The sequence below is a fragment of the Thalassophryne amazonica genome, chromosome 18, assembly GCF_902500255.1.
Source record: "Thalassophryne amazonica chromosome 18, fThaAma1.1, whole genome shotgun sequence".
NCBI lineage: Eukaryota > Metazoa > Chordata > Actinopteri > Batrachoidiformes > Batrachoididae > Thalassophryne > Thalassophryne amazonica.
Window position 1 is genome coordinate 61,754,644 of NC_047120.1, and position 20,415 is coordinate 61,775,058.

Consider the following 20,415-nt stretch of genomic DNA (forward strand, 5'->3'; position numbering starts at 1 on the left):
ATCTCATACAAAATGGGAGCAAAACCAAAAGTGTTGCATTTATATTTTTGTTGAGTGTATGTGAAGAGTTTAGATGCAGAACCCAGTAAGTCCTTTTTTTTCAAATGGAGAAAGGTGCAGTTGAAAATGGTGATTTAAAGGAAACCCTATGTGGAAATGCACTGACTTTCATCATTAACATTAAAACAGTTTGTTCAAATTCTTTCATATTTTGCACACTGATGGTCCCCTTGACAGCCAAGTACATGTTGGTGTGACTCTTCATATATATATATATATAATGTCAGGTTCTACTCCAACCCCTCAAACCCAATGTAAAATTTAATAAGCATCTACAACACACCCAACATGTTCAACAAATTCAAAAAACATAGGAATAGTGGACAGAACTGAGTGTCAGGGTGGGCAGCAGCCCGGCAACAGGAGCTGCTGGACCTGCAATACAGACTTCCAGACTGGGCTTTCGTGTGAAAGAAATCATGGTCTTTATTCCAGGCTCAGGTATGGTACACATGTGATCAGTCAGCAAGGAAGATGTACAAGCAAGGTTAGACTGAGACGCAGTCATGGACAACCAGGGTTCTGTGGCACGAGCAATCATGGACATCTGAGGAAAGGCCAGAGGCATAGTCGAGAAGAACGAAGCAAAAAATGGAAAAGGCAAGGCAAACTCAGGACTGAAAAACGGGCACTGGAAAGTGTATGGAGACAACAATCTGGCAAAGGTGTGGTGGCTGGGAGGAGATTAAATGAGAGGTGTTAACATGGAGGTGTTAACATGGTGTTAACATGGTGCACGTGAGGAGAAGGATCTAGAAAGGGGGCATGGCTAGTAGACAAAGATTATACATGGGCAAGATTGTGAGGAGGGGAGTGCACAAACTGGAGTGATGTAATACACAAAGATACGTGAGCAAGTGCAAAGAGCGTGAGTGAAAGTAAACACAAAGCAGACTGAATCAAAGTGAGAGACAGGGACACATGGCAGGTGCAGAGAGAACAATCAGAGGGGTGTGAGGAAAACAGAGAACGATGAACAGAGACTGAGGACAATAAAATATGAAAATGAATAGGAACACAGAATCGGTCATGAACATGAGAACTAAAACGAACAGAAAATAATAAGCATGAAGAAACTGCATGAGAACTGATTAGAGAATACATGGAAAATAAATAATGAAGCAAAACTGAACTGGCACTGATAAAGAAAACAAATAAGTTAAACAAAGTATGAATAAAACAGAACCCACAAGATGACAGAAAACAAAACCCGACAATAAGCACAACAGATAACACCAAAGAGAAAATCAAAAATAAACAAGTGATATACAAGTGATGAAAGTGCAAACTAGAATGGAACTGAACTTATGGCCAAAGTATAAAAGTAACAAAAAAAAAAACAAAGTAACAAAGCAAAACTAGAACAGAGAATAACCACATCATGAAAATAAAAATTAATAAAACAAAGCTGGGGCAGATGGAGATGAACTAAATAAAGAGGCAAAATAAGGATTAAAGCCTGGATCAGGGCCGAGCATGACACTGAGATTATTAAAGGCCCCTTCACACATAGTACGATTAAGTACAAATCAGGGTGAATCACGGCAGAACAGCTCGTATAAGCACGACAACATCGAGCCGATGGACAGGCATGCATGATCCCGCTGTGATGGTATCGTGAACGTGACAGTGTCATGCGAGCAGGAACACAGTGCGAGCAGCTGTGTGGTGCACCACATTGCACCACTGATGTGGAGGAAAATAAAGTAAATCCAGCTGTATAATTAGTGAATATCACTGGGTTGATATAAATAATACATAAAAGGGGATGCAATACAGAACCCTGTGGTTAAATAACCCTGGTTAAAATAAAAAAGAAATGTCACTCACGGGATTTGAACCCGTAAGCTCTGATTACCAGAGGGAAATTATACCACTGTGCTACAATCGCTGTCTTATAACAGGAGTGTGAAATGGCTAAAATCAACAAGCAGATAAATGTATTTTTAAAAAAAAGAGAAAAAAAGCTCTGTGATAACTGACCAAACGGCATTTGTTACGGCGTATTTCTGCTAATGAGTGACTAACAGTGGCCTATTTGTTGCACTGTTGGCTTGTCCTGCGGCACGCTGCTCACAGCCCTCATGGTCTGACATGCATGTCCTGTCAGACAGATGTGACATTCAGATCACTTGCTGCATGTTCACGTGAACTGACAGTCTGTTTCATCAGCCCATCGCAAAATCAATCAATCAATCAATTTTTTTATATAGCGCCAAATCACAACAAACAGTTGCCCCAAGGCGCTTTATATTGTAAGGCAAGGCCATACAATAATTATGTAAAACCCCAACGGTCAAAACGACCCCCTGTGATTGGTCCTAGCACAGAACCTTGTGGAACTCCATAATTAACCTTAGTCTGTGAAGAAGATTCCCCATTTACATGAACAAATTGTAATCTATTAGATAAATATGATTCAAACCACCGCAGCGCAGTGCCTTTAATACCTATGGCATGCTCTAATCTCTGTAATAAAATTGTATGGTCAACAGTATCAAAAGCAGCACTGAGGTCTAACAGAACAAGCACAGAGATGAGTCTGTGCTCATGTAGTCTCTACTACATATAGTAGAATTAATCTACTATATGTAGATTAATTCACTAGCTTCTTGTTTAGTTGTGTCTATATTTGCAAATATTCATCTCAAATGAAAACGGTAACACAGCCGTTATGTCATAGTGTTGCAGCGACAGGCATGTTCCTTCTTGTTCTACATTCTTGTCTACAGATATAATAATCAATTAATTGTTTCAGCTGTAGAAATCTCGCACAATATTTTCCCATTTTAACTAAACAGCAAGTTTAACAGTATTCAGAGTAAAGAAGAAGGAAAAAAAAGAACAAAGAAAAAGCAGTTTTAAAAAGCAAAGATTAGGTAAGTGTAAACCTGGACAACATGTACAGGCTACAGAAGATCTGGAAGACAGCAGTCTCATGGAAAACCAAGATCTACAAAGCAGCTGTTTAGACAATTCTCTTCCATGGCTCTAAGGCTTGGACACTGACCAGCAGTCTGGAAAGAGGGTTTAATGGCTGCTACACTCAGCTGCTTCACAACATTCCCAGTTTCCACTGGTTCACCCACACACCCAACTATGAGCTGGAGGCAGAGATTTTCCCATCATACTCAAGGAGGAAGCTGATTTCCAGGTGGTACTGTAAACCAGAGATCAAGTAGAAGACCAGCAGCAACAACTGTTGACATCTTGAAGACGGACAGATTGACAAAAATAAAAAATAAAAAATAAAAAAATAAAAATAATAATTTCATCCACCCCCCCTCCCCCCAAAAAATAAAAGCAGACTGTCAGAAGAACCCCATCGTACCAAGAAGAGAGGAATTTTTCCTAATCTGTGTTTGAAGATTTATTATATGCACTCAAACATTTCTCAGCCTGTGGAAACTGATGGCTGTTTCTCACATTATCACACAGCAGTGACAGCGATTCACAAATCATCAGGTCAGCTGGTTGTGTTGATTGCTGTGAAAATGGCTCTGAGCAAATAATTTTCCTCTCAATGAATTTACTGCATGGACTTCACCAGCACGGATGTTTTGGAATAGATAACACATGATAATAAAACATGACCTTAAACTGAAGGTCAAAGCCATATAATATTTTCAAAATTGTTTCACCAAGATGAGTTTTTATTTAAATAAGTTGTTTGTCTTCATAAAAATGATTTCTCTGTTATGTTCAGCTGAATGTGAATGATGATCAACATGTAGGTGGACATTGAAAAACTAGAATATCATGAAAAAGTTCAAAAGTTTTGTCATTTATTTCAGAATTTTATATGTTCTAGACTCAATGCAGAAACCATTTTAAGCATATTTTTCACTTACAGTTTAATATTTACACCCTACATAGAAAAAAAATCAAAATAATGCAATATTTAATTTGAAGTTTGAGTAACTCTTTCTACACAATAAATCCCATGAGTCTCTCAGTCAGGTTCAGTAGAAATGTCTCCAATCATGGGGAAGACTGCCGACTTGACAGTTGTCTAGAAGACACTCAGTGATGCCCTCCACAAGGAGGGTAAGCCACAGAAAGTTGTTGCTGAAAGGGCCAGCTGTTCACAGAGTGCTGGATCAAAACATATTCATGGAACATTGACTGGAAGGGAAAGGTGTGGTTGTAAAAGATGCACCAGCAACAGGGATGATGTCAGCCTTGAGAAGATTGTCAAGCAAAGCCCATCCAAAAACATGGGGAACTTCACAAGGAGTGGACTGAGGCTGGCGTCAGTGCATCAAGTGCCACCACACACAGATGTGTCCAGGAAATTTTGCATTCTTAGTGTCATGCCAATTGTGAACCAAAACGATGTCAGAACATGCCCTTAACTGGGCGAAGGAGAAAAGAACAGAACTCTGGTCCAAAGTCATCTTTTCAGATGAAAGTAAATCTTGCATTTCATTTAGGAATCAAAGTCCCAGAGTTTGGAGGAAGAGTGAAGAAGCACAGAAGTCGAGTGTGAAGTTTTCACAGTCAGTGGTGATTTGGGGTGCCAGGTCACCACAGCATCAATGAAGATTTTAGAGCACCTCATATTTCCATCTGCTGACAAGCTTTATAGAGATGCTCTTTTCTGTGGCCAGCAGGACTTGGCACCTGTCCACAGTGACACAACTATTAGTAACTGCTTTGCTGGTCATGATATTACTGGACTTCATTGTCAAGAGACAGATGAGAGACACCAGACGCTAACTGAAAAAGAGATGCGAACAAATGAAGGCTGACCAGCAATGAGGGGAAAACTGTATTTCTTAGTTTTGCCTTTGTTATAGTGACAGAAATAAACAGAAAAAATGGTGAGCCACTGAGATGAAAAAAAAAAAAAATACCACCATCTCCTTGTATTTCTGAGTCAGTTTTAGAATGTTTTTTTCCCTGTAGTAATACAAAGTCTAAGTGTTGAATTCCAGGCAGTTGAGGAAGCTGAACCTGGTCTAAAGCTGTTCTAACACTCGGCTAAGTTTGGCACAGAGTTCTCCTCAGCAGTATCTTGGCTCGGCTCGTGAATGGCTCAGAGAGGGGCTTGGTGAGCTGCTCAGCATGTTTAATCAAGTTGGGAAAGGTTGGCTATGTCAGGTCTGTCTGGTCCCATGTCCTCCCCTGCTTTGGTCTTTGTCACTTTCTGTCTGCGTCTGCTTTACACTTTGATCCTCTGTTTTTGTTTTTCAGTTTAGGGTTACTTTAGTCACTGGTTTTATTTTGCATTTTACCACTAGAGCCATTGCTTGTAATTTCTGTTAGTTTTTGCTTTTGTCACATATTAGTTTCTGCCCCTGTCTTTAATTGTCTTGTTGATCACTTTCACGTTCTTACCTTTAGTTTTCTTGGTTTTGTTTCTTTGCTCCTTCCATATGTAGATTCTTTTGCATTATATTTAGGATTCAACTTTCAGTTTATTTCTGTCTGCTTAGTGTTCACTCTACTGCACTCTCTTGCACCTGCTCACCTCATCTTTGTTTCATCCCTCCATGCCTTCATTTCTTTCTGCTTTGCTTCTTGTCTGACTGCACCCTCTTGCTCTTGTCATTGTCTCTTTGTTTCCCACACCTGTACCTTGTTTGCAGTGATTGTCACCTCTGTTAATTAAGCCTTGTGTGTTTGTTTCTGTGAAGGCTCTCAGTTGTCCAGGCGGTTTCCATAGTAGAGAAGCTTGAATCTTCGGCTGGACTGGGTTGCTTGACGCAAGGACATTTCGCTTCAAATCGCAGAAGCTTCCTCAGCTAAAATTCTTGCTCTGGTAGTCTGACTTCTGTCTTGACTCTTGTAGTGAAGAATAACAGAAGCTACAAAAGCTGGAGTATTAAACCTAACCAGACCCCTCTGACTGAGAGGGACTGTTACTGGCTAGTGACTAAACCATTGCTCTAATTAGCACCTATTGTGCTCTAGTTAGCACCCTCCTAATGACAGGGCAGCTGTCCCTCCTAACGATGGGACTGACGCCTCTCCTGACGGCTCTCCTGATGACGTGAATGACTCATTACCATGAACAAAAGACTGAAACTGCTTTGACCTGAGTACTCCATTGTAAACAGGGGACAAAGTGTGTCTCAGACCCCCTCCCCAGTTAAAGCTGGGTTTCAACTGTTTCACATACAGTGCCTCCTTCCTTGTGTGTTTGATTCTTCTTGCTAGTTCGTTGTTTCTGTAAACCTCATCCAAGCCTTGTGCCATAATCCTGATTGCCTTGCTGATTTTTGCTTTGTATTTTTGGATCACGGTTTTGTCTCAGCCTTTGAACTCTGAGTTACTGTGTTTTGACCTCAGCCAGTTTTTGACCACGCCTCAGCCTTACCCTTGCCTGATACCTCTGCCATGCTAACGGCTACTCTGTGTACCGAACAACTGCCTGCTTATGAGATAAAGCCTTTTTTTGATCAATCCTACGCTCCTGTGTGTGAGTCTGCCTTTGTGTGCCCACCCTCTCTGAGCCACGTTGCCTTACAGCATGACAGGCTAAACGTATTTGAATCTGTTCAAACAATTCATGATCTTGGCTAACTCCCTGCTGCTGTGGTTCACCTCATGCTCAGCTTGGGCGGCCCAGTACAGGCTCAGAGGAACCCTGTCTGTATTTCAGTCTGAGTACTGAAAAAAGTTAACCTGAAATATCAATTGTTGAGGATAGGTTCACCCAGAGCATGGCTTAGATACTCTGACCAAGTTCCAGAAAAAAAAAATTCCCAGACTTATGTGAGTTGTGCACCTGCCTGGGAGGACTCGGCGATGAATGCAGCTAGGCAAAAGGTACTTGGAAAAATCAGCCAAAATGCACTGACCTGTGGCACCAGACTCCACCGGGTGTAAGAACTGTTTCGAGACCTTGGTTTGGTCCACTTTTTACTTTCACAAAACCAGCAGGGTTTAAATCATTCTGGACTGAAATTTCTTCATCTTGAACTTCTTGGTGTGGCTGATTCATTCTGCTCGTTTATGACTAACCCATCATTGAAAAGTTTACATGCAGAGACAGCAAATGAGCAGAAAGCACATAAAAATTTCAGTTTTACAAGACTTAAACACACCGTCACAATGCCACCATGTTTGAATGTTGCTATGACAATATCATTACTTAATGCCATTTTAGGTACAGGAATCATTCATGTACTATGTTTCTCTGGAGTCTCAGACCCTTAGAAATGTCTCTTTCCAAAAATAAAAAAGGAAATATCTGTCATTGCATCCATCCAGTAGCTCAGTGGGATACGATGCTGGACTACCAATATACCTGCGTTAGATTCCAAGTCACACTATCTATTTGTGTCACTGGACAAGACACTTCATCAGCATCATCTCAGTCCATCAGCTGGAAACAGGTACCAGTCTGCACTGGGGAAGTAACCTGCGATAAACTGGCATCCTGTGCAGGTGGAGTCATAGACTCTCAACTGCTTCACACTACAGAATCTGAGGGCAAACATCTGCAACCACAGTCCTACAGAAAACCTACTGCATATCAATATATATCAGATTGATACAATTCAGTAAGTTAATCAAATTACATATCACTGAGGACATTGTAAAATACAAATATTATTGAAACTAATGGAATAATTTTAAAAAATAATTAAACTGGCTATTGATCTGTATATATATATATATATATATATATATATATATATATTTATATATATATTTATATATATATTTATATTTATATATATATATATATTTGCTCCTTTACACTTTCTGACTGCTATTTTCTTAGGTGTTTATTTAATCCTGCAGTTAAGTCCATCGATTACTGCTGTCTGAAGTGTACGTGGGCCTCTGCTGCTCCGTGTAGGTAATAGATCTTAATATCATTCCATAAATGTATTCAGCAGCTATCTGGAGAGCACATTAGAATGAAATTGGGTCTATTTAACATGGTTAGCCTGTCCCTGCTGCTTATCATCGGCATACTAAACCCAGAGACATTGATCAGAATGGGTTTCGATAAACTCAAAGTTAACCAACAGCTTTGGGAATTAAATGACAAACATTAACCATAACGCTGGAGGATGCAGTGGTGGACAAAACAATGAAAATGGTTAAAAATAGGAACTCGCCTAATAGCAAAAAAGCTGTAAAAAAAAAGATTTGTGCAAAAGAAACTTTAAAAAAGCACTACAGCACCAAAATGTTTTAACAACACTATGTGTGCACAAGCAGAATTAGACTGGAATAAGAATTTCTGTCATTACAGCCCCCTGAAAACGCTATCAATTAATCAGTTATTGAAGTGAATTTATCATTTTCAAAGAAGAATGCATTCATAAACTGGATAATGTTGGTTTCTCTGTGGAGATTTTGCTGTAGCTGCTTGGCTTCTATCTCTTCCAGTATCTGACTGTATTTCTAAAAGTGCAAATATAAGACGGGTACTGCTGTGTAAGTGCAGAATAAATTCCCTGCTCCCCGTGCACACGGTGAGACACAACAACAATCTCCTGAAGGCAGCCGGATGGAAGACAAGGCTGCAGAAAAGAGGGGGGAATCTCATTATTATTTCCAAACGACGCCACACGAGCAGTGTTTGATAAAATAAAGCTTGTCTGAAGGCTAAAGAAGAGCATCAATATCACTCAGAGCTACAGTTCATTTACTCCTTTCAGGTGGATGCAGTATATAATTAGGTTTAGTTTTACTGCTTTTTTTTGGTTGGGTTTCAAAGTCTCAAACCAAGCTTGAAATGTTTTGCCGCCGTGGCCTGCAGAGAATAAAAATATGAACGTGACAGTACATCTTTAAGAGAATCTTTACTGCAGCAAACTTCATCACCAAGCAGAGCGTGTCATGATGCAGTGGAGATATGAAAACACTCGACTCGGTTCAATGAAAGAATAAAGTTTTTCTTTGCTTTACTGCTGTTGGTTATTTCTCTCTGTAGAAGGAAACAAGCCCTGCGGATAGCTCAGAATCTGAACTCTTGGTGCCGTAAAATAAAACAAACTACCAGCTTGGAAATACTCCAATTCTCAGTAAAATGCACCACTGAGCTGAACTGTGTAAGTGGTCCTCTCGTCTCCAGAGCTGGTCCGTCCTTTGAGTATTAGGTAAGTGGACTTTAAAAGGTCTTGACTCTGGACACAACACATCCAAGCCAGATATGACCAAGATTCCGGAGATCTTAAACTCCGAAGATACGAAGGTTCAGATGACTGCTAGCTGAAAAATGTTGGTGCCAACAGGCCAACCAGGATTAGACAGGCTGCCAGTGCCCTGACCAAGCTATACAAACCAACATCAAGATCTACAACGTCTTGGTACTGGCATCAGTTGTGGAAGGAAACATCTCAGTGGTGTCTGGAGAAAAACAGGAATGAGCCTCCTGCCCTTTCCTCTGTGGTTTGGCATTCACATCACAGCATTTATAGATTTGTTTCCTTCTAGGTGACAACTCTTTCCACTTCTGGACAGTTGTTCAAGTTGCACTCATGGCTCCCAGTTGTGATGTGGAACTCGGAACCAGTGCAGACGTGACTGTCTGCACGTGATGGAAATGGAACCGACGTGCAGCTCTGCAGTAGTCCAAACCAGCCTGTACCTGCTTTCTGGTGTCCTGCAGCAGCTCTGATATGCAGGTCAGTAACTCCATCCCCAATGAGTCATTTCATTCCCACACAGCGTCTCGATGAAAAGGCATCATCGATGGCACGTTTGTAGCAGCGACTTCATTAACACTATTGAGCTTCAGAAGTGTAACACATTAACAGAATTAGAATTTAGAAGACGCATGAAATGTGGTGATTATTGCTACCAGAAACAGTTTGGGCTCCACTAGGAGGAAGACAGACATCAAAGTCATCTGGTGGTCCAGCATCCAGAAGACAAGAGGAAAGAGTTTGCAGGGTTTGTGAGACTGCTTGATATGTTTGGGTGAGTCGGGATGTTTGTTTGTTTGTTTTTTTGTAATGTGAAGGGAAGCAGCTAGATTTGGTTGATGTACACATTAACTTGTACTGATGTGTAATGACGGGTCTAAATGAAAGACATCATATTGACATCAGATATTAAAACAGGCGTTTTACAGATCACATTTTCCTTGACTTTTGACCAAACAACTAATCGAGTAATCAACCAAATAATCAACTGACTATGGAAATAACTGTTATTTGCAGCTCTAGCAACAATGAGACAAACACTGCTGATCACATAACCTCATAGAGGCAGGCTGGTCCCTAGTTGTCAAAGTTCAAGTCCAGATCCATAGTGCGATGACCTCTGTGAGGCAGGTTTAAAAAGTGCTCAGATCTTTCATCTGAAACTGCTGAAAATGCAGATTTCTGCATAAAGTGTTTGAAATTCATAGGTGACACCATATTCCACATAGTTGCTAGAGACTGAAGCATTGTAAGCATTGTACCAGCTGATAAAAGCTGCCATGTTCCCCTGTCAGTTATCATTCTCTCTGCTTCAGTACAACTCCCATCACATGCTTTCAGCACCTTCAGGTACACCAGGACTCAAGGATTATGGGACTTGAATTTAGCAGCGAGACTGAACACGTTCCAGGAGAAGAAGAAAAGGGAAGCTTCCAGGCTGTTCCACAACGATTTGTGCTGTTGAACTAATAGGCAGCAGGCAGAGTGATTCGTCTTACATTGATTGGCTCGTCTGCATTCTGTTCAGCTTTTAACTTGATGTTCACTTTATATGAGCGCACTGGAGCAAAAACCTCAGCGAGGTTTCATTCTTTCTGCTACCATGAACAAAACAAGAGCCGCTGTAATCACCAAATCCCAGTGAGGGCCATGTGGTTTAGGAAGTCCACAGTACCTGAACAGAACAAATCTCTTCCAACTATAACTGAAAAGAAATCCTCTCTCAAAGTCAAATCTGATCTCCCACTGGACGCCAATTGTAACAATGTAACCAAAAATGGGTTTCGAGCAGGAAAACAAACTCTGATTTCGGTCTGCAGATCGCTTAAGAAATTTTAATTATTTATTTTAATTTGAAATGACAAGAAAATGAAATGAAAAGAATTTGCTGCTCGGGCCCGTTAAGTAAGAAAAGCTGCAGCACCCCTGATTCAACAGTAATCAGAGCTTTCTGTGATTGCAGATGAGCTGGTCTTGACTCCTTCACAAACATTCCTGTTTCATCCAAACTGGAACACTGTAATCACTTGACAGCTATGATGGAAGCAAAAACGGGATCATTTGCTGCATTTGTGTGGAAATACTGAGGTTGAGCCTTTTGTTGCTGTCTGCTGAATTATTGTTTTTATTTTTCTACAAAATCCAAAGCAGCAGTTTGATAAATCCTGGATTATTTCCACATCAAGCTCAATGATAATGTGCCCTCAGCTGTGGAGTGTCCGAGTATCTTCATTCATTTTGCTTCTCTGAACTTCAAGGTGAAGCAGAAACATGGGCCGGGCATCAGGTAGATACTGTATATCAGGAAGAATATTTGCTTTGACTGCTTTTAATTGCCGCTGGCTAACTGTCAACAACTTGCAGCAAAGCATCTCCGAGCGCTCAACGATATCCAAACATATAGAAAAAAAAAAAAACAGACATGAGAGCAGAGGCTCATTCGGGTGTGAAGAGAGCTGACAGCTCAGATCAGTACAACTAATACACATGGAAGAATTGTTCTTCTGCACTGAAATCAGAACCATGTGCTGGATGAACACAACTACTGTTATTTACCTCTGTTCCTGGTTTTGCCTGCATTTTATTTCTTCTAGGCCTTTTTTTAAAAACATAACTTGGATAACAATGATTTGGATGACAATGATTTGGATCACAATGATTTGCTGAACTTGTCCACTGTTATTCTAATATAACTGTTTCCATGACAACAGGCTGTTTAAGTGCTCATCTGTATAGTTGTTTTCTTTTTCTTTCTGTCTTTCTGGTAGAGCGCTGAGCAACACTTTGTCTCAGTGCTTTCATTTATTGAAAAAAAAAACCAAAACAAAAAACAAAAAGCTGCTCAAGGGTGTAGGATGCGTTTCTATGGGAACAATAAACTGCTTATAATGTGTACAATGACAAAAAGCACTCACCCTCAGCAGGAATGTAGAGTCTGTTTAATCTGGGAATGGACAGTCAAAGAATTTTACTATAAATATGGTTGGACCTTGTCTCTCAGTGCTCCTACCATTTTGTTTTGATGATGTATACAAGCACCTTTACTCTGAAACTGGTAGTGTTTAAATCAGCAGCCAATCCCATGCTTAGAGGTCACATGACTTCCATCTTTTTCCTGCTTGTCTTACAGCTAAGTCAGCCAGTTGTGTTAGCAGCGTTAGAATTATCAGACACCAGACATTTTGGCAGATGACAGTGAAATGAGAATGTTTAGGCCTCTTTACATCCTCACAGAAATTCTGACACTTCTCTCTGGAGGTTTAACAGCATTTGCTGACACCAGTTTTATTCCCGATGGGAGACCAACCTCGCCTCCCAATCCTGAACAATCAGCCAGAATGTGTTGAGAAGACCAAAGGTTATGAAGAAAGTAAGGAGCAGGGTGGTGGTTCTGTCTGATGGAAGAGTGAAGAGGGCGACAGCCATCACTTTATCAAATGGACGGCTTAACATTTTCCACTTTGAAGAGATGAGGCTGAAGATTTTACTGAATGAAACAAGACGAAGACGTTGATTTTCACGATGAAAAAAGCACTCTGAGAGCCATCCTGCTCGTTCAATCTCAGACTGCAAATGGAAAAACTGAAGAACCAAGGACAGAGAGAGGGGAAATCAAAAAAGAAAGTCACAGGCAAATCGTGATTAAAGGGCTAGAAAGACACAAACTCTGACATAACACCCCCTCCACCAAAATAAAGTCTACTAAAGTCAAAAACACACAGTTGTTGAATGCTATTGAATGTTTTAATACAATAATTCAAGTATTTAAAAACTATAATCAAATGAGGTGAGGAGCTTGATAGTATGAGCTGTCCATGGTGCTGAAAGTGGCTGAATACACATTAAATTAATATAAGGCAGTTTAAAATTGAAGAAAAACACTTTTCAACCACAAGACCTATTTCATACATGTGAGAACTGATGATGAAAATGGAGGTTTGTGCATCGATGGTGAGTTTTCAATTTGCTAATAACTTTGTGAACATATACAAACCTGTGTTCAGCTGATACTCGAGACACATGTGGCTTTAAGGACAAATTAACTTTAGGGCCCTGTCCCACTGGAGATCACGGGCGTTCATTGTCGTCCGCGCCAAAAATGACAAATGTCCCAGTATGAATTACGGATATATTAATATATAGCGAATATATGATGAACAATAATGGTTATATAACGCATGTAGTGAGGAAACTGATCCGACACATTGCGATTATCACGGCAGTATTATGGGTGTATTATGAATGCATCGCGCACGTGTTGCGCGTGCATGGCATCTGCATTGCGGTCATAAAAGAAGCGCATTCGGGCCGTCGGCATCACTATTCACACCAACAATACAGGCTCTGGAACATTTGCTGGACTTGGACAAGTTGATCACAGAGTTAATGTTCTTGTTGTCATGCGAGATTTAACTGTTCATGAGTTTGGGGAGTGGGAGGGGGAAAGCTGCTCAAGGTGTGAGACAGTGATTTTTTTTTTTTTTTTTTTTTTGAGTGAGTTGTGGATAAACAGCAACTCTTCCTTTTGTTGGTGTTAAATAAAAGTCCTGGATTGCAGCAGCTACGTCTTTGTGGATCTACACAGCCGGACCGGCACTGACTGGCAGGTATGTTGCTTTCTGCCACATATAGTACTTTGGGTTTACGTGACGTGTTATGCATTCACAGACTGTCCGCAAATCAGCTGCAAAGCGCAAAACGCTTTATTCGTGGCCAATTTGTTTGCATTCGCTACAACATATTTTAGTCTGTGACATGGACATGATGGGCACAATATATATCTGTTTTACACACTGTCCCAGTCCGCTGCCAAGCCGCAAATCCCCATCAGTTGTGGATATCAGCGGTTAACAGCAGATATACAGCACATAGAGAGAGTATGTATTGTGTATGAATTGAGTATGTATGGAGTATGTAAGGCAGATGTTATCCGCATCCAGATTTTTGAACAGCTCAAAAATCCTGGCTGCGGACATGCGTGCCTCTGTGGATGATCACGGACGTGTTCAGATGACAACCGACTCATACAGGCATGTTACACGGATACTATGGCTGTTTGGTGAATATGGGCCAATTTTGTGTGCAATCCATACGCAAATTCTTCCAAACGCCAGTGGGACAGGGCCCTTAATCAAGTGGGTGAAAAAAAATACTAATTAGCACCGAGGCATGGACACAGACATAAAATAAAAGAAGGGCTGCTTTCTGCCTTATGTAATGATGGACAGATGACAAAATTATGTTAACGGTTTTTGGTGTTGAAGTCCTCTTACATCGTAATCTTGAGAAGCTTCTTAAAAGAGATGTTCGGGGTGTGTGTTGTCTTTATAATGCTGTACACGTTGGATAAGAAGTGTTCTGAGCTCTACTGGGACACGTCTACATTCATATACATGTATTCAAATTTATGTACAGACAGAGTCAGAATGAAGACAAATGTGAGGCATTTGTCAGTTTTTCTCATTGTTGCGCAGCCGACCGCAGAGTCTCAAAAGACTCCGTCCTGTACAAACACATAATCAGACCACATTCTGTGAACAAAATACAACAACGCTAAGCCCACAACCACACACAGACACACAGCTTCCACCAGAGGCTCCAGCATTCTGTAAAAGAAGAACTTACACACACACACACACACACACACACACACACACACACACACACACACACACACACACACACACACACACACACACACACACACACACAAAGAAATTCCAGCTGCTGTGATTCTTTTCTTTTTTCTTTTAAAGTATTTTTCCTGATCCCTCCCCAAAATGTGATTGCTCACATTACCAGGTGACTACTTGTCCTGAAGAACTTTTTTTTGTACTGTCTGAGTTTATCTTGCATTGTATGACAAGTTATTTTATTACGCTGTTGTTCTTATGGATAAAACATACGGACATTTGTTTCTGTGACATTAACATAATGTTAGTATTGTAGAACTTATACTAGAACTTAAACATCATGTGAAAGGCCCACTGATGGCGTGGACGACCCCTGCCTGTGGTTCTGACGCCTATGGGGCTACATCCATGAAGGTCGACTACGGCAGTTGAAAAATTGACTATGCTCAAAGGCTGGACCTGAAGTCCATCCCATCCCCCATCCCCTCCCCTCCCCAACCAACTGTTGCTGTCCTGGATGTCTGTGTGGACTTAATAATTCTCAAAAATGTTAATGTTCCTCTGTATTGTTAAAGTTTTTTATTAGTATGACTTAAACAGTGGGTCACCCCTTTGAGTCTGGTCTGCTTGAGGTTTCTTCCTCAAATCATCAGAGGGACTTTTTCCTTACCACTGTCGCCTATGTGGTCACTCTAGGGGTTGGTAAGGTTAGACCTTACTTGTGTGAAGCGCCTTGAGGCAGCTTTGCTGTGACTTGGTGCTATATAAATGAAATAAATAAATAAACAAACAAACAGTTTGGATTTGTGGTTTATAAGGCCATCATCATACCCGCCATTCTTTATGGCTATGAGACACGGGTCCCCTACCAGAACCAGATCAAACAGCTGGAAACATATCATCAGTGCTGTTTGAAATGAATTCTACACTGCAAGTGGAAAGACATGGTAACAAATCCTTGTGTACTTGAGCCTCTTCTTCCAGCCTGTAGACAACTATTCTCAGTTGGCTTAGATGAGCTGGACACATCTGCAGAATGCTGGATTATCGTCCACCAAAACAGCTGTGCTTCTTCCAGCTTTTACACGGCTGCAGACCAGTCAGTGCCCCAAACAAGAGACACAAGGACCTGCTAAAGTACTCCTTTTTGAAATGTGGTATCGATCGTAATGAGTAGGATCAACTTGTTGCAGATCAGCAGTCTTGGAGAAGTATAATCCGGAAAGACATCCAACTTTTTGAAAGTAACAGAATTACAGAGGACACCATATGGTATAAATGAATGAAGGTACTGCCAAACAAAGAGCAGAAGCCAGAGTCTCTGCTTAATCCATTAGTCGCCATACCCGCCTGCGAGTGGCAGCAATGATCAGAACAAATAACGTTGGTGGAACAAACCGTTAATCCACTTCTCTTTGTGATTTTTATTTTTAAATAGAACAGCCAACCCTGACCTTAGTTCATGCAAAGACACTTTTACATCTGGATAGCGACACACAAGCTATCACGCTAGTTAGCTCATTTGTTACAACAACATACTAACCAGTGAGTTTAGCTAGTTAGCATGTAGCAAGTGACCTTGCTGTGTTTTGTGTGTTTTCAATTTTAAATCTATCAATTTCGTCAACACCAAACTGCAATAGAAGTTACCTCATAGGCCTTTGAAGGTTTACACCAGGCATCACCAACCCCACTGCTAGAGATCTATGCTGTGTTTTCCACCTGCTGCTAATTAACTAAAACAGGTGCACTCAGCCAATCAGTAGTTAGGAAACACCAGATTTGACTAATCAGATGAGGGTACAGCAAGTAGATATGGAACACATGTAGGACATGTGGTCTCCAAGAGCAGGGTTGGTGTCCTCTCTCTAGATAGATCTTACCCACCCCATGAGCAAGCACTTTGGCCACCTTGGTAAGAAAAATAAAAACTGCTTTCAGTATTTCTTGATTACAGGGAGAAACCTGAAGCAAACCAGACTCTTTGAGGAAAGCAAACAAACAATACAACAGTGGTGACACTAATGGGTGCTTTGGAGTTAGAACCATGATTTGGACTCACATTATTTTTATTAACCTTTAGAAAGTCTCCAAGATCTATATCTGCATTGAAATGCCACAAGCTGGAATGCCAACCACTAACAACTTCAGAGAAGTACAAGAACTGTCATGAGAACATGTCAAGGTTCATGTAGCAGCACTGCGATAAACTTGACTCATGTGACCATGTAGCGTAACTGTAAGCTCAGAATATATGATTTATCTTATATCATTTGTAAATATTTTCCTACGGGGATTCAATTGCAAAGTCCAACTTTGCTAAAAAGTCTCATCCTGATTCCAGAAGGACACAGAACCTTTATGGAAATGGCAGTCAGCGTTAGAAGCACAGAAACCTTCTGATATTGTAAAAAAGAAAAAAAAAAAAACATGCAGGGGACATTTTTGATAAAGAAAAGGCTATGATTAGTGTAAGCTTGGTGAAAATGTCTGAACATTTTAAGCACTCAGAGACGGGCTCTTTGATTGAAGGCAATCAAGCATCATGTCCTGGCTTTGGACTTGCGTGGAGGAGTAAAGTAAGCAGACGTACTGTATCGACTGAAGCAGGTCCAGGTGGCTCCCCGTCTGTCGTTGAAATCGATGAGTGAATACAAAAGAACGGAGGAGAGAGAAAAGAAGCACCAAATCTGTTTCTCTATCATCATCGTGTCACTCTGAACCTCCGCAATGTTGCCGGGAACAGAACCCGCTGTCATGCCACCACGTGTACGCAGACAGCCGGTGTGTGAACTGCATCATTATTCACGCTCGCTGACATTTCCCTGCTGGTTCAGTATTGATTTTTTCAGAGGAAATAAAAGATTCTCATATCCTCCCACATTCAGAGGTCAGAAGTTACAACAGTCACATCTGGAATACAATGAAAAATATTACTTTTACCACCAATGATCTTTTATGTTTTTTAAAGAACCTCACCCGTTTCAACCAATTAACTTCCAACAGCAGTGAAAATTATGAGTAATTTAGTTCAGCACTCGTTAGTTCAAATTAAAAAAAAAAATCACTATTTAATTACAGAGAGCCAAAAAGAGAGAGCGAAAGTACTCCGTGGCAGACTACCTGAGCACTGTGTCCACCCAAAGCTCAGTAAGTCCCTGACCATGTACAGACTCAGTGAGCACAGCCTTGCCGTGGAGAAAGGCCACCACAGGCAGACTTGGCTCCCCAGAGAAGACAAACTGTTCACCCACTGCTCGAAACACAAGACGGAGACCAAGCTGCACTTCCTAACCACCTGCCCGTTACACCAAGACATCAGAGACACGTACTTCCCACAGATCACAAACACCCCTAAAGACTTTGAGAATACAACCCCTGGCAAAAATTCTGGAATCAGTGGCCTCAGAGGATGTTCATTCAGTTGTTTAATTTTGTAGAAAAAAAGCAGATCACAGACATGACACAAAACTAAAGTCATTTCAAATGGCAATTTTGTGGCTTTAAGAAACACTATAAGAAATCAGGAAAAAAATTTGTGGCAGTCAGTAACGGTTACTTTTTTAGACCAAGCAGAGGAAAAAAATATAGAATCACTCAATTCTGAGGAAAAAATTATGGAATCATGAAAAACAAAAGTACACTCCAACACATCACTAGTATTTTGTTGCACCACCTCTGGCTTTTATAACAGCTTGCAGTCTCTGAGGCATGGACTTAATGAGTGACAAACAGTACTCTTCATCAATCTGGCTCCAACTTTCTCTGATTGCTGTTGCCAGATCAGCTTTGCAGGTTGGAGCCTTGTCATGGACCATTTTCTTCAACTTCCACCAAAGATTTTCAATTGGATTAAGATTAAGACTATTTGCAGGCCATGACATTGACCCTATGTGTCTTTTTGCAAGGAATGTTTTCACAGTTTTTGCTCTATGGCAAGATGCATTATCATCTTAAAAAATGATTTCATCATCCCCAAACATCCTTTCAATTGATGGGATAAGAAAAGTGTCCAAAATATCAACGTAAACTTGTGCATTTATTGATGATGTAATGACAGCCATCTCCCCAGTGCCTTTACCTGACATGCAGCCCCATATCATCAATGACTGTGGAAATTTACATGTTCTCATCAGGCAGTCATCTTAATAAATCTCATTGGAACGGCACCAAACAAAAGTTCCAGCATCATCACCTTGCCCAATGTGATTCGAGATTCATCACTGAATATGACTTTCATCCAGTCATCCACAGTCCACGATTGCATTTCCTTAGCCCATTGTAACCTTGTTTTTTTTTCTGTTTAGGTGTTAATGATGGCTTTCATTTAGCTTTTCTGTATGTAAATCCCATTTCCTTCAGGCGGTTTCTTACAGTTCGGTCACAGACGTTGACTCCAGTTTCCACCCATTCATTCCTCATTTGTTTTGTTGTACATTTTCGAATTTTGAGACATATTGCTTTAAGTTTTCTGTCTTGATGCTTTGATGTCTTCCTTGGTCTACCAGTATGTTTGCCTTTAACAACCTTCCCATGTTGTTTGTATTTGGTCCAGAGTTTAGACACAGCTGACTGTGAACAACCAACATCTTTTGCAACATTGCGTGATAATTTACTCTCTTTTAAGAGTTTGATAATCCTCTCCTTTGTTTCAATTGACATCTCTCGTGTTGGAGCCATGATTCATGTCAGTCCACTTGGTGCAACAGCTCTCCAAGGTGTGATCACTCCTTTTTAGATGCAGACTAACGAGCAGATCTGATTTGATGCAGGTGTTAGTTTTGGGGATGAAAATTTACAGGGTGATTCCATAATTTATTCTTCAAAATTGAGTGAGTCCATATTTTTTTTCCCTCTGCTTGGTCTAAAAAAAGTAACCGTTACTGACTGCCACAATTATTTTTCCTGATTTCTTATAGTGTTTCTTAAAGCCAGAAAGTTGCCATTTGAAATGACTTTAGTTTTGTGTCATGTCTGTGATCTGCTTTTTTTCTACAAAATTAAACAACTGAATGAACATCCTCCGAGGCCGGTGATTCCATAATTTTTGCCAGGGGTTGTATAACCAACATCCATAAACTTCCATATGTGTTGGGTGAAGTACAACAATCTGCAAACAGGTTTATGAGCCACTGTGACAAGAAAAGAAGGAGCAACGAACATACATAATCCACCGTAAACCCAAAAACAGGAGATTAAACCGCTATATCACTTTATCTATATGTATAATATAACACATTTTATAGGATAGTATATTTTTACACCAAAAGCACAATTTTTTACTATTATTTCAATCCCATATCTCCTGTTTACACATTTATTTACTGTAGAATATTGTTAACTGTATGTAAAGCTTCTTGATTTGCATTTTTTTTGCTCTATGTAACATGTGCTTTGACAATCTAAGCGTATGTTTCACATGTCAATAAAGCTCCATTAAAATTGTGAGAGAGAGTGAGAGAGAGTGCCAAAAAGGAGGCAGAGCAACAGCCTGAAGAAAGAGGTACACATGGAGACAGGAGGTGTCCAGGAACTCAGTCCAAAATGTGGCTAATTAGTGACTACAAAGCAGATGGAACGATTAACACGTGTGTGATGCTCACACTCAT

The 20,415-nt window shown here is 40.5% G+C and overlaps 1 protein-coding gene across 1 annotated transcript in view; it reads right to left on the reverse strand.

The window, feature by feature from the left end:
* The window catches only part of grid1b (glutamate receptor, ionotropic, delta 1b), a 977,470-nt gene that overhangs the window by 277,919 nt on the left and 679,136 nt on the right, over positions 1-20,415 (reverse strand). The gene's annotated exons all lie outside the window — the stretch shown is intronic.